Raw genomic sequence first — 19,458 nt, 5'->3', positions numbered from 1 at the left:
TCCTTGGCCAAAAGCTAGGTGCCTTTCTTTACCCATAATCATATTTAGAAATCTTTTTGACTCACTTGCAACATCGAGATAAACACATACTTAGCTTAAACCAACGACACTTTATTATGTTCGAAGAAATTATTTGAAAATTATTTGAAATCCGAGTCCTACTGTGTACAATCCGAGGTGTCCTAAGTAGGTTGACTTATAGAAGGGTTCGTACAGGATTACATGAGTGAATCAGAATACTGTTACGATTTTTGGAATGCTGTCTAAGGATTTAATGGAAGCCAGGGTGCAGGCGTCAAGATATACTTGTGCCCGTTTGGCATATGCTTTAGGCTTTTAGGGCCATCTTTTCCAGAATTGCGGGAATATAAACCGTTTTCAAATTGACTTAGATTTACTTGGTGTTTGTCTGCACAAAAGGTCAAGGTATACGTAGTTCTTTCCCTAGCTCTTTCATTTCAATTTTTAGCCCCCATTTGCTGTTATGTCTTCCCATTAATGATGCTTTCAGATTTCGATTTTAGATGCTCGTGTCATATGTCTGAGTAGGGTGAGCCTTAGTTAAGTGCCAAGTCCTATTGACAATGTCTGATTTTTTTTTTCAAAGGAGATTCGCAAGCATTTGAATTACCATGAACGGATACCCTGAGTTCGAAGGAACGATGGGGCTATGCCGTAGAACAATCCTCTTTATTGCAAGCTTACTGCCTTTACTACTTGTTGGCGATTATGACTGTGTCTAGTGGTGAAAGAAGGTCTTTAAGTGAGTTAGTTCGCTTTAGGGAGGGTCAAGTCGAGTACTTTAGAGGTAATGGAAGCTTGCGCTAGCCCCCATTCAATTGAGGCAAAGCGATTTTTTCAGTCTTGGCTAAGTGCCTAGGAGTGTGAGTGCTCCTTCTGGCAAGGGTACGTGCCCTTATTATTTTTCGATGTGTGCTCATTAATTTTGGCATCTTGATGACTTGGATTCTTCCTTTGACTTAAATTTTTCTTTCGACTTGGATTGCAAGTAATTAAATTTCAATAAAGGACTCTATTTTTTATTCTTGTTATTATGTAGGCTTTATGTGAGGGGGTCGAAAAAGCGCGAGGCTAATGCGTGACCTTGTCCCTCGTGGGTGTGACGATTATTTTTATTCAATCAAGTGTAATTGGATTTCCTGTGAGTATACACCCAATTGACTAGTAATATAGGAGTCGCCATTCAGTTTTTAACGACAATGAGAAAAACTGACAAAACCCGGTTATCGTGACATAAAGGGAGTGCAATTATGTTCGACCACGACGGCCGTAGGTTCCCTTGTGATCCTTGGTGTGGGGATCTCTCAATATACACCCGCAAGGTAGAGATTGAGGGTTCGGGGGACTGTAACTACCGAGAGGAGTAATTCGCTCGTCGATAACTCAAGAGGCAGGATATCCTTACTAGCTCAGCATAAATAATTGAAGGGACATATGTTAACTATTAAACTAATCTGAATTGATTTTAGCGATATGCAACACATAATACTAATTCGATCATGATTATCTGATTTAGATAGCATTAAGGGACCTAGCATGATAATCCGCTTTCCCAAAAATATTATATTTGTTAGGCGTGATAGAACAATCATATTAGGTTAGTTTAACAGTTCATAAAAAGGGCGAGGAAAGCAGTTAAATCATCGAAAAGGGACACATTACGACGCACCCTTGAGAGGTGCGTCACGGTTCTCAGAAAACTAACCACTTTGACTTTGCTATTTCTCCTTTTTATTTAACGAATCTCAATTATGGGACAGGATACGTTCTGTTCGATTTATGGATCGATTGCGACAGAACGCGTGAACAGTTTCGGAGCGAGAGGCTTAGGCTAAGGGTTGGAGTCAATACTCAGAATATAGTTATGTGTTGTTGTGTGTCGTTTCACGTCGAAACTAGGGGCCTGTTTATAGGGAAGAGTTCGTGGAAAGATAGAATTGCAGAGTTCTAATCCACAAAGAATTAGGAAAAGGGACGTAACCAGGTATTTTCATGGCCCAGGCCTGGGCGCCGAAGATTTCGGCGCCCAGAGCCAGGCGTTGAAAATAGGGTCTGGGCAGTTTTGTTTAGTCAGATTCGGATTCCTAAAATCCGTAGATTTTGAGATTAATTCGAGTCTTTTAGCGCATATCAATTTTATGACGGAATGCGTCTGGGCCCGTTACGAATTCTAGGTTCGTTAGGATTTAATTAATACGTGACTCCTATTTCCGAATCCTATTAGGAATAGGATTCTCGCGGTTTTCTATCTCATTTAGGATTTATGTTGGAGTGCAACACCTAATTCTGACAGGTTTCTATCTTTTATGATTTGTCACTTTTAGACGCTACCTTTTACGGTAGTTACTATTTTTAGCAGGTTTCCATAAATAGCAGGTTTCGGGTGAAATAAAATGGGGAATTGAGATTTGTTTATTTTATAGGAGATGCGTTGTCAAGTGGAGTTTTTATGCTTTCATCATTGAACCTTTCCCTTGCGGGAATGGGGACAAAAGTAGGTGTCTACAGTTAGCCCCCACTTTGACTAAGTCTTGGATTAAGACAATGGTCAAAGTATTTAGACGGAGTGCGTCACACAAGCCATGGTGTATGTGACCTGTTTTGCGAAAGTCTCACGAGCCCCCGAGTGATAACATTTGACTTAAGGGTCATCACTTGAAGTGTCGACATATCCCTCACGTGTCATTGGGATTTGTCAACTGATAGTATAGAAACTTCCTCACTTTGTCATTGGAAGAATCTAAAGGTGCGTAGAAACTCCCTCACTTTGTCATTGGGAGTAGCTACAGATGTTTTCGAAATTAAAGCTGTAAAGTGTAATTGGGCCTGGCCAAGCCCAATCACGAGGTAAAACGTTTTTAAAGATTCTCATTTTCAGGGCTAGCTAAACGAGAAAACCCCTTGTTTTTATAGGACGTAAAACGAAGGAAAATCCAGTACATCGCTCGTTTTTGGAAAAACGGAAAACCAATCCTTTAATTTTTGGAAAAAGGGAAAACCAATACTTTAATTTTTGCAAAAAGGGAAAACCAATCCTTTAATTTTTGGAAAAAGGGAAAACCAATCCTTTAATTTTTGGAAAAAGGGAAAACCAATCCTTTAATTTTTGGAAAAAGGGAAAACCAATCCTTTAATTTTCGGAAAAAGGGAAAACCAATCCTTTAATTTTTGGAAAAAGGAAAAACCGAAAAGGGTTATCGTTGCAGCGACTTAGGACCTGCGCGGTTAGTGACGCAGACCCCGCCCGCTGAAGGTGGGCGAGCCTGTCCGCTGAGGGTGGACTCCCCGTCCAATAGAAGTGGACGAATCTGTTTTGATGTTTTTTTTAAAAATAAGGACCTACGTGGTTTGCGCCGTAGACCCCGCCGGCTGAAGATGGCGAGCCTATTTTAATTTTGAAGATTTTATTTCTTTCGAAAATTGAGGACCTGCGCGGCTAGTGACGCAGACCCCGCCCGCTGAGGGTGGGCGAGCCCATTTTGAATTTCTTATTTTGCCTATGTAGAAGGGCTTTTGTGATTACAACCTGTTGGTGGGTCGTAATATTTCCTGATTAGATGTGTCCTATAAGTGGTATATATATATATATATATATATATATATATATATATATATATATATATATATATATATATATATATATATATATATATATATTTTGGGATAGAAATATCAAGATAACGGATATCTTACACAAAATAGGGGAGTACGCGTGCCCGACAGCGAATATTCGCTGTCTAGGAAACATTTTCAGCGCCCAGCACATTTCTTCTTAGTTTTGAGTCGGCGGAACCGCGCGAGAATTTCTAACGCCCAGAGCTGGACGTTGAAAATGCGAAAGGGGGGGGGGGGGGCTGGTCTTTAAATACGCGGACCGTCTCCTTCCTTTCCCATTTCCACCATTTTCGCTCAAGCTCTTCACTTCTCTCTACTGATTTTTGCTCGTTTTCTTCACTTTCCTTCACGAATTCTACTCCAAATCACTTCCTAATCTTCCCAATGTAAGTAATTTTCAGTAATTTTGAGCTTTTTTGTCAATTTCAGTATTTTTGTCAAGTATTTTTGTGCATGAAATTGATTTGGGGGTTTTTGATTTTGTGCCCCTTTCCTTCAATTAGATAGTTGGAAATGTTCCACATAACATGTTAATTAGTTTTTGCATGTTAATTTTGGCAAGTTTGTTGATTTTTGTTGAATTTGGGCATTTTCATGCTAGCCCCCAAGTATACCTACGAATCTAGTATTTTCTTATAATGTAGGTGTTCTTGGTATATTGCTTGCGTTCCTCATAATTCATGAATGACAAATTATGGGAGAATTTTGATTTTGCTGGAGTTAATTTTTACTTAGGGAATTTTGCTAAGTATGAACTTAGTATCATGTTTTTTAGGGAACAAAAATTGTATGACTCCATTTCATGAGTGAAATGCACTCTTTTTAGGGATCGGTATGAGTGCCGATTTTGTCAAAGGTATAATGCCTTATTGTATTGTTGATCAGCATGTCTGACGAGTCGTTACCCCCTTCTGGTGGCCACGAGGAGCGTGGCATGACGCGTCAGTCTACCGGCCCGGGTCCCCTATGGGTGGGCCCTGAGCTCTACGACGGTCGTGATCTGCACTACGACTTAGAGCACCACGTGACTTCCCGCCTTCACGCGAGGAGAGAGACTACGGTTCGCGGCTATGGCGCAGCGACGAGTGAGACCGTTTTTAGCTATCTGAGCTCGGACGCCCAGGCCTTGGTGAGGGCGAGCTCACTGTTTTCGGTGGTTGAGACCTTCTGGGAGATATTGCGGCTTAACATCTCCCTATCCTTTCTGCGGTCGTTCATGAGGTGGTGGTGGGATACCACCAATACCTTCCATTTTCCTTGGGGCGAGATGACGATCACCCCTGAGGACTACACAGCTTTGACGGGTTTGACCTTTACAGGGAACCCCGTTCGTCTGAGGTCGGATGGCCCATCGCCGACTGTTGATGAGGGTACTAGGCTCCTGGGCCCGTGGATGGGTAGTAGATTACCTTCGTACCAGCCCCGTGGGATACCTTTCGCTGACCTGATGTGGGCTTTGGAGCACGGGGTAGAGGAGTCGCCTTCGAGACAGGCTCGGCTGTTCTACCTCCATTTTATTACTTCCACTTTTCTATCGGGTCCGACTGACACCTTTGACCAGAGGTGAATAGGCATGGTGGAGGACGTGTCTACACTGGGTGACTATCGCTGGGGCGATTTGGGCTATGCGACGCTTGTCGGCCAGATGAGTTTGTCGGTGCGCGACTCGGACCCGAGTAGACGTCACTTTGTGATTACATTAGCGGGAGTGCCGCGTTTGATCGAGTTATGTGCCTAGACTTTCTTTTGTTTTTCTCACTTTTACCCGGCCTCTTTTTTTTTAAATGTTTTATTATCCTTTTCTTTTTGCAGCTGTGGGCCTTTGAGCACTTACCTTGGCTGGCTCCCCGAAAGGGGCAGAGGCCTTTGGAGTTCCCTGCCGGTCATTGTTGGGGTTGGAAGAAGAAGCTGACAGTGCGTCCACCGCCCGACACCGTGTGGGATCTTATCCGGGACGGGAACCCTGAGCATGTACAGAATCTTATCCTCTATCTCGTATTTCGTCATTCTTTTATATTATTTTTCATGTGCGAGATCTGACTGCGTTTTGTACGAAAACAGGTGGTTTGGACCCCATGGCTCTCTTTTAGGGGTACCCATGCTTCGGTCAGGGAGAGTTATGCCCTGAGCCAGATGCGGGTCTTGTTCGTTGGCCGCGGGGACCCTGTCTGGTACCTGGGAGAGCGGGTACGTATGCAAACGGTCGGGGTTTTTCGGTGCCCAGGCCTCCGCCTGCGACCATGCTGTCTACTCGCTCGATAGGCGAGTCGTGGAGGGTCCACTCGAGGGCTGGTGTGCCGGCGACAGAGTTGGTGATAGAGGGAGCTAGCTATTACCAGTTTATCCAGGATTCTCTTCGTCTCCCGGAGCCTGGCGCTGTAAGTTGCCTCCTCTCTTTGTATCGATTTTAGTGTTTTCATGCTCGTGCTCATGTGTTTATGCCTACTGTGTTTTGTGCAGGAGGGTCCTGACCCTTTGTTGGGGGGATGGGTGCTTCCCAATGCTCGGATCTCGTATACCGGAGAGAGTGGATCCGAGATTGTGGAGACTTTCCCGGAAGATCGGGTTTTCCATGCTCAGCTCCCTGAGGGAATAGAGGCGGTATGCACCTTTTATTTGTGTACTCTTCTTTATATTTTTTTCTTTCTTTTTTTACTGACATTCTTGTTTCAGGTTCGGGCCCGTACGACCAATGCGATGGTGGGGGTGATCAACCGGTTGAAGTCCGCGTTGGTTCGAGCTCGGTCTGCACTTTCTTGCAGGAGCCCCCACTCTACTCGGGTAATGTGCCCTCTCTTTTTTTCTTTTGATCTGTACCTTTGGTTTGGCTTTCGGTTATTCACTCTCTTTTTGTCCCTTTTTGCAGACGGCTACTGGGCGTGCTGGGGCCGACGACGCGGGTCCCTCCGGCGGGGGACACGGTCGTCGCAAGAGAGAGAGAGCACGGCACTCGCCCCTACGGCATCGCCGTTCTGACTCGGGGGTGAGTTCTTCCGGGGAGAGGTCCGAGCCGGAGCGTAGGCGGCGTTCCGTGTCGGTGGCCCGAGAGCCTAGCCCCGAGTTGCAGTCACAACTTCATTTTGGGGAGACTCTGGATGGGGTCCCTCATACCACGGGGAGTGGAGTGGATGGACCGGCGAGGCTTGGAGACATGGAGCCGATGACGAGTCTTAGGCTTACCTCCTGTTTTGTACATATTCATTCTTGTGTTCCGCATGTATATATATATTTTTTGCGAGTTTTGGTGCAAGAATGTTTTGAGCCTTCCGTGGGTTTTGTTTTAACATATTAGCTTCCTAACCCAACGACGAATTTTGAAAAGGAAAAGACTTTCATAAAAATAATGACTTCATATAAGAGTGCACATATATTTTTAGACTAACCGACTACTTGGGGTATTACATATGCATGTTCACTATTTTTTGTTTTTTGCCGACTCGTGTCATACTCCTTTGTTGGGCTTGTTGTAGAAACTCTTGTGGCTTTTTCATTTTATTTGGTCTTGCCCGTGCATGGGTTAGGGTAGAGTGCCCTTTGCAATATCTTTTCTTCTTGATGCGTTGCATGACTTTATTATTTTTTTATTTTTTATTTGGACCGAATCCTTGAGAAGGATTGCCTACGTATCTTGTCAGAATCAGGTCGCGCGTAGTTCTAGCTTTTTTGAAAAAAAAACTTTTTTGAAAGGGTGTTCATTACACGTCTGCTTCCCCCCCAAGTGTTCGTGGTTCTTTTGAGGGTTAGAAAAAGGAGTACAAACACTTTGCAGAAGCGGGAGGGTAGGTGGCAAGAGAGAACGACGCCCGATCTAGGGCGAAGGAAATATCGGCGCCCAGGCCTGGGCGTGAAAAATAACAGCGCCCAGTCCTGGGCGTTGAAGTTTTGTCCTTCGCTTTTTCTACTTTATCGAGTTTTATGCCGTTTGCTTAGAGTAATGCGCAGAATGTTTGCTTATGAGTCTTAATGTGTTTTATTAGATGCCTTAACTCCGGACTGAATTTTATTAAATATAGTACTTTTTCAATTGGTCTAAGTTCGTGAGGTTGGCGAATTCCTCTCCATCTATGTCGGCTAGTTGGACTGCTCCTCCAGGTAGTATGGTCTTTACAAAATATGGTCCTGTCCAGTTAGGCCGGAATTTTCCTCGAGGGTCCGTAGTAGGTGCGCGGACTTCTTTTAATACAAAATCGCCTTCTTTGATGTATCGAGGTTTAACTCTTTTGTTGAATTGCCTTGCGATGCGTTTTTGATACACTTGCACGTGATGTAGAGCTCTCAACCTCCGTTCGTCTAAAAGGACGAGTTCGTCGTACCTAGCTTGAACCCAATCAGCTTCGGGTAGCTTGCTTTCTAGGACGATCCGGAGGGAGGGGATCTCCAACTCGACCGGTTGGACTGCTTCCATTCCGTATACCAAGGAGTAGGGTGTTACTCCAATGGAGGTGCGGATTGAGGTTCGATAGCCCCATAATGCGAAGTGTAATTTGTTGGGCATATCCTTATAATTTTCGGCCATTTTTTCAATTATGACTTTAATATTTTTGTTGGCCGCCTCTACCGCGCCGTTCATTTGCGGCCTGTAGGGAGAGGATTTATGGTGTTTGACATGATATTTTTTGAGCAGGTCTTGGACTTCGGCCCTGAAGTGGGAACCTTGGTCGCTTATGATTTCATGTGGAACCCCGTATCGACAGAATATGTTCTTTTCTAGGAATCGAGCGACATGTTTGGCTGTTAATTTCGAATAGGAGACTGCCTCTACCCATTTAGTGAAGTAATCAATTGCGACTAAAACGTACTCGTGTCCCCCCACGCCTGTTGGTGTTACTTTGCCGATTATATCTATACCCCAGGTGGAAAAGGGCCATGGAGAAGTGAAGGTGTATAGTTCTGAGGGAGGCAAATGGTTAAGGTTACTGAAGATTTGGCATTTTGGGCAAGTTTTTACAAAGTGATGGAAATCGGTTTCCATAGTGGTCCAATAGTACCCTGAGCGGGATATTTTTCGGGATAGCATTTTCCCTTTCATATGGAGTTCGCACACACCGTTATGGTATTCTTCCATTAGTCTTTGGGCTTGGTTTTGATGGACACAAAGTAACTTGATTTTATTCGGCGTGTATTTGTACAGTTCTCCCAGAATTATGCTATATTGTGAAGCGAGGAGGCGTAGGGCCTTTTGTGCTCGCGGGGAAGTGTTTGGGGGGAATTCCCCACTTGTTTTGTAACGAAGGATGTCCGTGTATCATGGTTCTTCTTCGGTGTTTTCAGGTTCGGAGTCTATGGCACAACAATAAGCCGGCTCTTTCCTTCGCTCGACCCGAAGGGTCATTCCGTCCCATTCATTCGGGATGTTGAGCATTGAAACTAGCTTCGCTATTGCATCCGCGAATTGGTTGTCGTCTCTTGGCAAGTACGTATACTCGATTTTTTCAAATTGCTCGACTATTTAGTCCAAGTGAGCTTGATATTTTGAGAGACTAGTGCTTCAGACCTTCCATCTTTTGGATATATGGTTGATTATTAGGGAAGAATCCCCGAAGACTTGTAGGTATTTGACTCCGAGGCTAACTGCGGCCTCTAGCCCGACTATGCAGGCCTCGTATTCGGCGGCATTGTTTGTGGCCTCGAAGTCAAGTTTGACGGAAATTGGTATATGGGCTCCTTCGGGACTGACTAGGAGAACTCCGACGCCGCATCCTTTTTGGTTGGACGCGCCATCGAAGTATAGTGTCCAATAGTCGTCTTGTATCATCAGAAGTTCTTCGTCGGGGAGGAGGTAAGCTTCCGGGGTTTCCTCATTCGTGGCATGCTCGGCCAGGAATTCGGCTACCGCTCTTCCTTTGATCGTTTTTTCCGGCATGAATTTTAGGTCGAATTCTGAGAGCATGACTAGCCACCTGGACAGGCGACCACTCAGGGCGGGCTTTTCGAACACGTATTTTAAGGGATCTAGTTGTGACACTATATGAACAGTGTGGGCCAATAGGTAATGTCTGAGTTTTTTGGATGCCCAAACAAGGGCGAGACAGGTTTTCTCAAGTTCTGTGTATCTCGTCTCGTACTGTATGAACTTCTTGCTCAAGTAGTAAATGGCTCGCTCGGATCCATGTACACACTGTGAGAGCATAGCTCCTGCTGCAGTATCCGTGACGGTTAGGTATAGGCGTAACGGGATTCCAGGCAAAGGTGGGGAGAGGACGGGTGGCTTGCTTAGGTATTCTTTGATTTTATCGAAGGAAGTTTGGCATTGTTCATCCCATTCGGCCTTTTCTTCTTTTCTTAATTTTTTGAATATTGGCTCACAAGTCATAGTAAGCTTGGAAATGAACCTACTAATGTATTGCAGCTTTCCTAGGAAGCCCTTATCTGTTTTTCAGTTTTTGGTGGGGGCATTTCGGTAATGGCTTTGATCTTAGATGGGTCAATCTCGATTCCTCGCGTACTAACAACATATCCTAGCAATTTTCCCGAGGTTACCCCGAACACACATTTTTGTGGATTTAGTCTCATGTTATATTTCAAGATTCGGGTGAAGAACTTTTTAAGTGCCGGGAGGTGACCGCGCCGGTCTTTAGATTTGACGATTATGTCGTCCACATAGACCTCGATTTCTTTATGTATCATGTCATGGAGTAACGCGGTGGCTGTTCTTTGATAGGTGGCCCCCGCGTTTTTCAAACCAAAAGGCATTACAGTGTAACAATATGTTCCCCAAGGGGTAATGAAAGTTGTTTTTTCCATGTCTTCTTCTGCCATGAGTATTTGGTTATATCCGGCGTATCCGTCCATAAAGGAGAGGAGCGCGTGTTCTGCGGTGTTGTCTACTAGTATGTCAATGTGAGGTAGAGGGAAGTCATCTTTAGGACTGGCTTTGTTGAGGTCTCGAAAGTCTACGCACATTCGCACTCGTCCATCTTTTTTAGCTACGGGGACAATATTGGCCACCCATTTTGGGTAGTTGGAGACTTTTATAAAGCCGGCGTCTAATTGTTTAGTGATTTCTTCTTTTATTTTCAAGGCTATCTCTGGTTTGAGCCGCCGTAGCTTTTGTTTTACTGGCGTCATTTTGGGATCTAGCGGAATTTTATGCTCAGCGATTTCTCGATCTATTCGTGGCATGTCTTTGTAGGACCAAGCAAAGACACCCTCGAATTCCCGCAAAGTGGAGATTAGATCGGCCTTTTCAGTGGGAGTTAAGGTGAGGCCAATTTTAATAATTTTAGGATTTTCCTCTGTTCCAATATTTACCGATTCTGTGTCCTCAATTATAGGGGTTTTGAGTTCTTGTTCACTTACAGCTTTTATTAGTTCGGTATATTCCTCTTCTGGCTCTTTTTCGTGCTCATTAGTGGCGAGACATTTTGCATTATTACTCTGATTTTTAAGCGGCACATACTCAAAAGTTTTGTTTATCTTATTAAAGTCATGAAGCATTACATCAAAAAGATCTCCCGGAGTAGAGATTTCCGGGTCTAAACTATTTTTGGGAGGGGTTGCAATTTTGCTAGGTTCGGACTCGGAGTCAGACTCGGATTCAGACTCTAATTCTTCGTACATCGGACCCTCTACCACAGATATCTTGAACTTTATCCCACGAGCATTAGTCCATTTGAAAGTCTTGCGCCACCCTCGTTGGATTTGGTCATCTTCTGAGGGTGATGGAGCGATCAATTTAGTAGGATCGAACACTTCATCTTGGAGAGCTAGTGCCATAATTTCTGTTTCTTTCTTCGCTCTTTTCTTTTCTAACCCAAACAATAGCCCGAAAGCATGAGAGTTGGGGAGCGTTTTTGGCATAGCATGGTTCTTTGGGGCGAGTGGCCTTTGAGAACGTAAAGGGTCGTGTCCCAGAGCATGCATCTCTTGGGTTTGTGCGACCTCTAGGTACAGATGTTCGGGATATGCTTCTTCAATCGCGTTTCTTGATGGCTATCACGGGCAAGTACTCAGGGGCCCTGCATTATTGTTGTGGAGTAGGAGACACATTAGTTTGTTTCGTGAGTCGGTCTTTTAGGCATTCTGTGACTACCCTTAAGTCGGACTAGTATATTTGGACTGTTATGTGTGCACTTTGAACTCTTTATGTTTTTGAAAATCTCTGCCCGTGTGACATTCATGATTATTTGCATGGTCGACTTTTAGTGTCGAGCATTGCCGTCGTAGGAGGCCTAACAACGACGCAAAGAGTTATTAATTTTTCGCGAGTCGCTTTTGAAACCGAGTGCTTTTCTTACGCCCTCGTAGAAATTCTTTTTATGAACATTTTTTTGCTACGTATTTTCCTTTCGTGCGGGCACCGAAGCTGCTGCGCCTGACCAGAAGGCCAAGCAGCAACTTCAGCGCCCAGCTAGGGGCGTGAGAAGTTCTGGCGCCCAGCCAGGGGCGTTGAAAATGCGGCCCTGGCTGGTTCTCATTTTCTGTCTTCTGTTTATGCGACTTCGATTTGCGTGCTTGCCTAATAACGTCCTTTACGCGTGGCAGCGTTTGTGGGATTCGTTACAGGCCATCCCGAGCGTCGCTTATTTTGTGGCGATCATTCGGGTTTGCGGAACACGTGTTTCGGTATAACTCTTTGGCAAATTAGTCTATGAATGTTTGGGCAGTTTTTAAGGTCGTTGGTTTTCTAGGATAGTTTGTCACACACAATCACATATTTCGCTACACATAACTACATTACAAACATGGATTTGAAACTTAAATATGCCATGTAGTTTATGATAGGCTTCTATGGGTAGTTTATCTGCGCCTGGCTTGGTACCGCTTCTATCGTAGATCCAACACATGCCCTGGTCGAGGTAGTGTCTTCAACAGACAAATTTCGCTCAAGAGGCCAACCCGCAAGTGCAAGTCAAGGGGGCATGCAGGCGAGAGGGACCTAATGGGCGAGCGATTGGGTTCGGGATAGGTGTACTACCTGCACAAGTACCGAGTGGGAAACATACGCGGCGTATGCACCCCCCTATTGGTGAAAAAAGGTATCCTTAGTCCCAACTCCCGAGGGAGCCGAGATTCGTTATGCGGTTCTGCCCGTTCACATTAATATGCTGATTTTCAGGTCGTCCCAACTTGATGGGGAAATAAACGCGGGGTAGGATCGTTTCACCCTTCGGCTATTTTGATTACCTACAAGCACGAGTATTTCCTTCACTGTCCCCAGTGGAGTCGCCACTGTGAGGGGGTCGAAAAAGCGCGAGGCTAATGCGTGACCTTGTCCCTCGTGGGTGTGACGATTCTTTTTATTCAATCAAGTGTAATTGGATTTCCTGTGAGTATACACCCAATTGACTAGTAATATAGGAGTCGCCATTCAGTTTTTAACGACAATGAGAAATACTGACAAAACCCGGTTATCGTGACATAAAGGGAGTGCAATTATGTTTGACCACGACGGTCGTAGGTTCCCTTGTGATCCCTGGTGTGGGGATCTCTCAACATACACCCGCAAGGTAGAGATTGAGGGTTCGGGGGACTGTAACTACCGAGAGGAGTACTTCGCTCGTCGATAACTCCAGAGGCAGGATATCCTTACTAGCTCAGCATAAATAATTGAAGGGACATGCGTTAACTATTAAACTAATCTGAATTGATTTTAGCAATATGCAGCATATAATACTAGATCGATCGCGATTATCTGATTTAGATTGCATTAAGGGACCTAGCATGATAATCCAATTTCCCAAAAATATTACATTTGTTAGGCGTGATAGAACAATCAGATTTAGTTAGTTTAACAGTTCATAAAAAGGGCGAGGAAAGCAGTTAAATCATCGAAAAGGGACACATTACGACGCACCCTTGAGAGGTGCGTCACGGTTCTCAGAAAACTAACCACTTTGACTTTGCTATTTCTCCTTTTTATTTAACGAATCTCAATTATGGGACAGGATACGTTCTGTTCGATTTATGGATCGATTGCGACAGAACGCGTGAACAATTTCGCAGCGAGAGGCTTAGGCTAAGGGTTGGAGTCAATACTCAAAATATAGTTATGTGTTGTTGTGTGTCGTTTCACGTCGAAACTAGGGGCCTATTTATAGGGAAGAGTTCTTGGAAAGATAGAATTGCAGAGTTCTAATCCACAAAGAATTAGGAAAAGGGACGTACCCAGGTATTTTCAGCGCCCAGGCGTTGAAAATAGGGTCTGGGCAGTTTTGTTTAGTCAGATTAGGATTCCTAAAATCCGTAGAGTTTGAGATTAATTCGAGTCTTTTAGCGCGTATCAATTTTATGACAGAATGCGTCTGGGCCCGTTACGAATTCTAGGTTCGTTAGGATTTAATTAATACGTGACTCCTATTTCCGAATCCTATTAGGAATAGGATTCTCGCGGTTTTCTATCTCATTTAGGATTTATGTTGGAGTGCAACACCTAATTCTGACAGGTTTCTATCTTTTATGATTTGCCACTTTTAGACGCTACCTTTTACGGCAGTTACTATTTTTAGCAAGTTTCCATAAATAGCAGGTTTCGGGTGAAATAAAATGGGGAATTAAGATTCGTTTATTTTATAGGAGATGCGTTGTCAAGTGGAGTTTTTATGCTTTCATCATTAAACCTTTCCCTTGCGGGAATGGGGACAAAAGTAGGTGTCTACACTTTAACATTTTTGCAAATTGGTTGGACCGAATCATGGATTGCCTACGTATACGCCTTAAATAGATTTAATTTGGAATTAGGTCTTGCGTAGTTCTTAGCCTAGAAAATGGTTTCTTAGAATGCCCATTTTAAACAAGTACATTATGAGGTGGAAACACATTATTTAAAATGGTAGAATAAGTGAAGTTTATTATTATTTTAATCTGCTGCCTTGCCGTAAGCCAAAATTTTGTTTGGGCTAAAACGTAGATGGTTGTGGTCTTTGAGTCACAAGGCGAGACTGAGTGAGCCTCGTTTGGTAGGCCTATAGTGGACCTTTAGCTTTAGTAGGTCTAGGGTGGACCTTTAACTTTAGTAGGCCTATGGTGGACCTTTAAATTGTCTTACTTTGCAAGCGTATTTAGTCGTTTCTTAAAATGTGCAAATAGCGTAGATTCAAAACGTTGTTTTTACTTTATTGAAATTTAACGAAAGAATTACATCGAAAATAATTTTTTGTTTCTTTTCAGACTCCAGTTTCTGGGATTTAATTGGAAGTTGTGATTTAAACTCGAACTTTCATTAATTTTTTTGATTATAACCCGTGTATGAATACAAGGAGGTGGCCTAGACTCAAAATAATAATAAGGCGTAAGCCTATAATTCTTGACCCAACAACATTCAGACTTAGGCTAATTGGACCATAACTTTCGTTGGTTGACACTTTAGATTTTAACCCTTGGGTGTTCATTTGTCATGCACCATTTTGCTTAATAATGGCAAGTTAGTTAGTTGGGGAGATCAAATTTTTATTTTTGCAAGACTAGAATCATTAGTGCGGCTTCCCTCTTAGTGTATTGCTTTACCCCAATGGTAGCCTTATGGTATGCCAATTTGGGTATTTTCATGGTTGGTCATGTTGCATTCATGGAAAATCTTTTAGTCCGTACTTAGGAGTATTTCAAGGAGCGAGTGGCTCGAGAGGACTATGATAGTCGTGACCCAATGTGATCATAAGCCTTGAGGCCATTAATTTTTGCTAATGGTATTGACACCTTAGGTTCACTTTGGGGGTTGTGCGACTATGGGGGAATGATTTTCAGAATGTGACTGTTTCCATTTTGCAAATACTATAATATATTCTTTTTATTGGTGAGAGAGAGTATTGAGGCCGTAGATTCTTAGCAAGGGATGACAATTACATATGGGTGCTTATTGATTTAAATGTTAGGAAGGGAGACTCAATATGGTTTAACCTTTTAACTTGCAGAACGACACCAAGCATTAGGACCAACTCTATGGATAAGACAACTAAGATTTAGGATTTAGATTGTACTTCGGCATAGCCTAGTCTAGACTCGGATTTACTTATTTTTTATTCGAACATTATTTTTCCTTGAAAACTTTATTTGAACATCATTTTTCGAATTTTTTGCCCATTGTGACATTCAAGGTTATTTTAATTAGCATGCTCGGTTTTGATGCCGAACATCGTCGTCATAGGAGGCCTAATGACGACACAAAGAGTTGTTTATTTTATAAGTCGTTCTTAGAATTGAGTGCCTTTTCGTACGCCCTTGCAGCAATTTTCACGAATTTTCTTTTACTGCTACGTATTTTTATGCGCGGGCACCGAGGCTGCTGTGCCTGACCAAAAGGCCAGGCAGCAACTTCAGCGCCCAACGGTGGGCGTGAGAATATTTGGTGCCCAGCCAGGGGCGCTGAAAATGCGTCCCTGACTGGTACTCGTATTCTTGTTTGCGTATATTTTTTGTTTATGCGACTTTGATTTTGCGTGCTTGCCTAATAACGTCCTCTACGCGTTACAGCATTTTGTGGGATTTGTTACGGCCCATCCCGAGCGTCGCTTATTTTTGTGGCGATCGTTCGGGTTTGCGGAACACGTATCTTTGTATAACTCTTTGGCCAATTAGTTTATGAACGTTTGGGCAATTTTTAAGGTCGTTGGTTTTCTAGCATTATTTGTCACACACAATCACATATTTCGCTACACATAACTAACATTACATCATGAGGCAAGATAATAATATGTCATGTAGTTTATGATAGGCTTCTATGGGTAGTATTTACACCGGCTTGGTACCGCTTCTATCGCAGATCCAACACATGCCCCAGTCGAGGTAGTGCCTTCAATAGACGAATTTCGCTCCAAGAGGCCAATCACGATGTAAGCCAAGGGGGAATGCACCAATAAGAGGGACCTAGTGGGCGAGCGATTGGGTTTGGGACGGGTGTACTACTAGCGAAAGTGTCGAGTGGATAACATTCGAAGCGTATGCACCCCCCGGTTGGCGATGGGTATCCTTAGTCCCAACTTCCTAAGGGAGCCAAGATTTATTATGCGGTTCTGTCCGTTCACATTAATATGCTGATTTTCAGGTCGTCCCAACTTGATGGGGAAATAAACGCGGGGTAGGATCGTTTCACCCTTCGGCTATTTTGATTACCTACGAGCACGAGTATTTCCTTCACTATCCCCAGTGGAGTCGCCACTGTGAGGGGGTCGAAAAAGCACGAGGCTAATGCGTGACCTCGTCCCTCGTGGGTGTGACGTTTCTTTTTGTCAAATCAAGTGTAATTGGATTTCCTGTGAGTTTACACCCAATTGACTAGTAATATAGGAGTCGCCATTCAGTTTTTAACGGCAATGAGAAAAACTGACAAAACCCGGTTATCGTGACATAAAGGGAGTGCAATTATGTTTGACCAGGACGGCCATAGGTTCCCTTGTGATCCCTGGTGTGGGGATCTCTCAACATACACCCGCAAGGTAGAGATTGAGGGTTCGGGGGACTGTAACTACCGAGAGGAGTACTCGCTCTTCTATAACTCCAGAGGCAGGATATCCTTACTAGCTCAACATAAATAATTGAAGGGACATGCGTTAACTATTAAACTAATCTGAGTTGATTTTAACAATATGCAACACATAATACTAGATCGATCGCGATTATCTGATTTAGATTGTTTTAAGGGACCTAGCATGATAGTTCAATTTCCCAAAATATTATCTTTATTAGGCGTGATAGAACAATCACATTTAATAGTTTAACAATTTATAAAAGGGCTAGGAAAGCAATTAAATCATGCGGAGGGACACATTATGACGCACCCTTGAGAGGTGCGTCACGGTTCTCAGAAAACTAACCACTTTGGTTTTGCTATTTCTCCTTTTATTTAATGAATCTCAAGTTTCCGGGCTTAATTCTTCATCTACAAGGGACAGGATACGTTCTGTTCGATTTTTGGATCGATTGCGACAGAACGCGTGATCAATTTCGCAGCGTGAGGCTTAGGCTTAGGGGTTGGAGTCAATACTCAGAATATGAATTGTGTGTGTTGTGTTCACGTCGAATTTGGGGCTGTATTTATAGGGAAGAGTTCGTGGAAAGATAGAATTGTAGAGCTCTAATCCAAGAAGAATTAGGAGAGAACACGTACCCAGGTATTTTCAGCGCCCTGGGCTGGGGGTTAAAGATTTCGGCGCCCAGCTCTGGGCGTATAAAATGGGATCCAGGCAATTTCAGCGCCCAGGGCTGGGCGTTGAAAATGATGTTTGGGCCGAGTTCTTTGTCAGATTTGGACTCTTAGAATTCGGAGTGTTTGAGACTTATCTGAGTCTTTTAGTGCGTATTAACTTTATGACGGAATGCGTCTGGGCCCGTTACGAACTCTAGGTTCGTTAGGATTTTAATTAATACGTAACTCTTATTTTCGAATTATACTAGGAACAGATTTCCTCTTGCAAATTCTATCTCTTTTAGGATTTATGTTGGAGTGCAACACCTAATTCTGACAGGTTTCTATCTTTTATGACTTGCCACTTTTAACAACTACCTATTTTGGCAGTTACTATTTTTAGCACGTTATAAATAGCAGGTTCGGGTGAAATTAAAAGGGTGATCGAGATTCGTTATTTTATAAGAGATGCGTTGCCAAGTGGAGATTTATGTTCTCATCATCGAACCTTCCCTTTCGGGAATGGGGACAAAAGTAGGTGTCTACAGTTCTCAGTTCTCATCTTAAGGGGTGGTTCTCACCGGATCCAAATTCTATATATATATATATATATATATATATATATCTATATATATATATATATATATATATATATATATATATATATATATATATATATATATATATATATATATAGGACCAGGTTCTGGTGAGAACCTCCCTTAATATGAGAACTGAGAACTAATCTCAGCCCTCAGATCCATTCAATCGACGGCCCTCATCTCGTCTGACCAACACAAAATAATAAGGGTAAATTCGTAATTTGGTCAATCTGAATGACATCCCCTCTTTCCTCGAATTTCAGTTTTCTTTCCCTCTCTCTTCCTTTCCTTTTCTCTCTCCTCATGCAATTCCTCTCGCCCGACTTCATCTTCTTCAATTTTCGTTCTTCTTGCAATTGCTTAACCTTCTTGCGATTTCATATCTCTCAATTCGCGCAGGTATTGATTGAACTTCAGTTATTAATTTGTTCAATTTTTTGGATTTAAGTTCTGATTATCGAAATTTGGCCTATTATTTAGGGTTTCAGTTTTATTTTGGTCGAATTCTGTTTGATTGAACCTATTGGAATTAATTTATGATCATTTTGTGAATTTGTTACATTGTTTGCGATTTTGATATCTAAATTTGGGGTTTCAAATTTTGATTTTTTTAGGATTTCAGATTTTAGGGTTTAATCTATTCTTTTTTTTTTACATGTGTTTGTTTTTTATTTCAAAAGATTTATGGTAAAATTTGAATGACATAATAATATGAAGTAGTTTAAGTTGTTATTTCAGTTACAAGGTTGAGATGAGAAGAATTGAGTTTGACTTGTTATTTGTACATTCTCCTATGTTATGATTGTTTACTTTCATAGGTTGGATTGTTTACTTTTCCGAGATTTTTAGAAGTTTGGAGTTTCTCTTGCAATCCTCTCGTCTATGATAAGTATTAAAGCTCAATTCAGGCCTTTAGTTCTTGTTTCTCTTTCTCGTATTAGGCTCTTAGTATCCAGTCTAAAGTAACCTGGAATAACCTGAGAAACTGCCTATTACTGAAATCAGTAGTCTCACAAGGAATCAATCCGCAATGATAGGTTCCCTTGTGTTCTTGTTATGGTTTTATAGCTATGACAAACCTGGTAATTTACCCTATATTAATGTTATAGTTTTAGGGTGATGAAAAATCTGTACTAAAGTTTAGGTAAGTATGCCTCATTG

At 42.7% G+C, this 19,458-nt stretch overlaps 1 protein-coding gene across 1 annotated transcript in view; it reads right to left on the bottom strand.

Moving 5' to 3' along the window:
- The window catches only part of LOC110788485 (uncharacterized), a 45,055-nt gene that overhangs the window by 6,317 nt on the left and 19,280 nt on the right, over positions 1 to 19,458 (bottom strand). The window lies entirely within an intron of this gene.

The sequence above is a fragment of the Spinacia oleracea genome, chromosome 3 (genome assembly GCF_020520425.1).
Source record: "Spinacia oleracea cultivar Varoflay chromosome 3, BTI_SOV_V1, whole genome shotgun sequence".
NCBI lineage: Eukaryota > Viridiplantae > Streptophyta > Magnoliopsida > Caryophyllales > Amaranthaceae > Spinacia > Spinacia oleracea.
The sequence above is the reverse complement of the archived record's forward strand: the minus strand, read 5'-3'. Positions and strand labels throughout refer to the sequence as shown.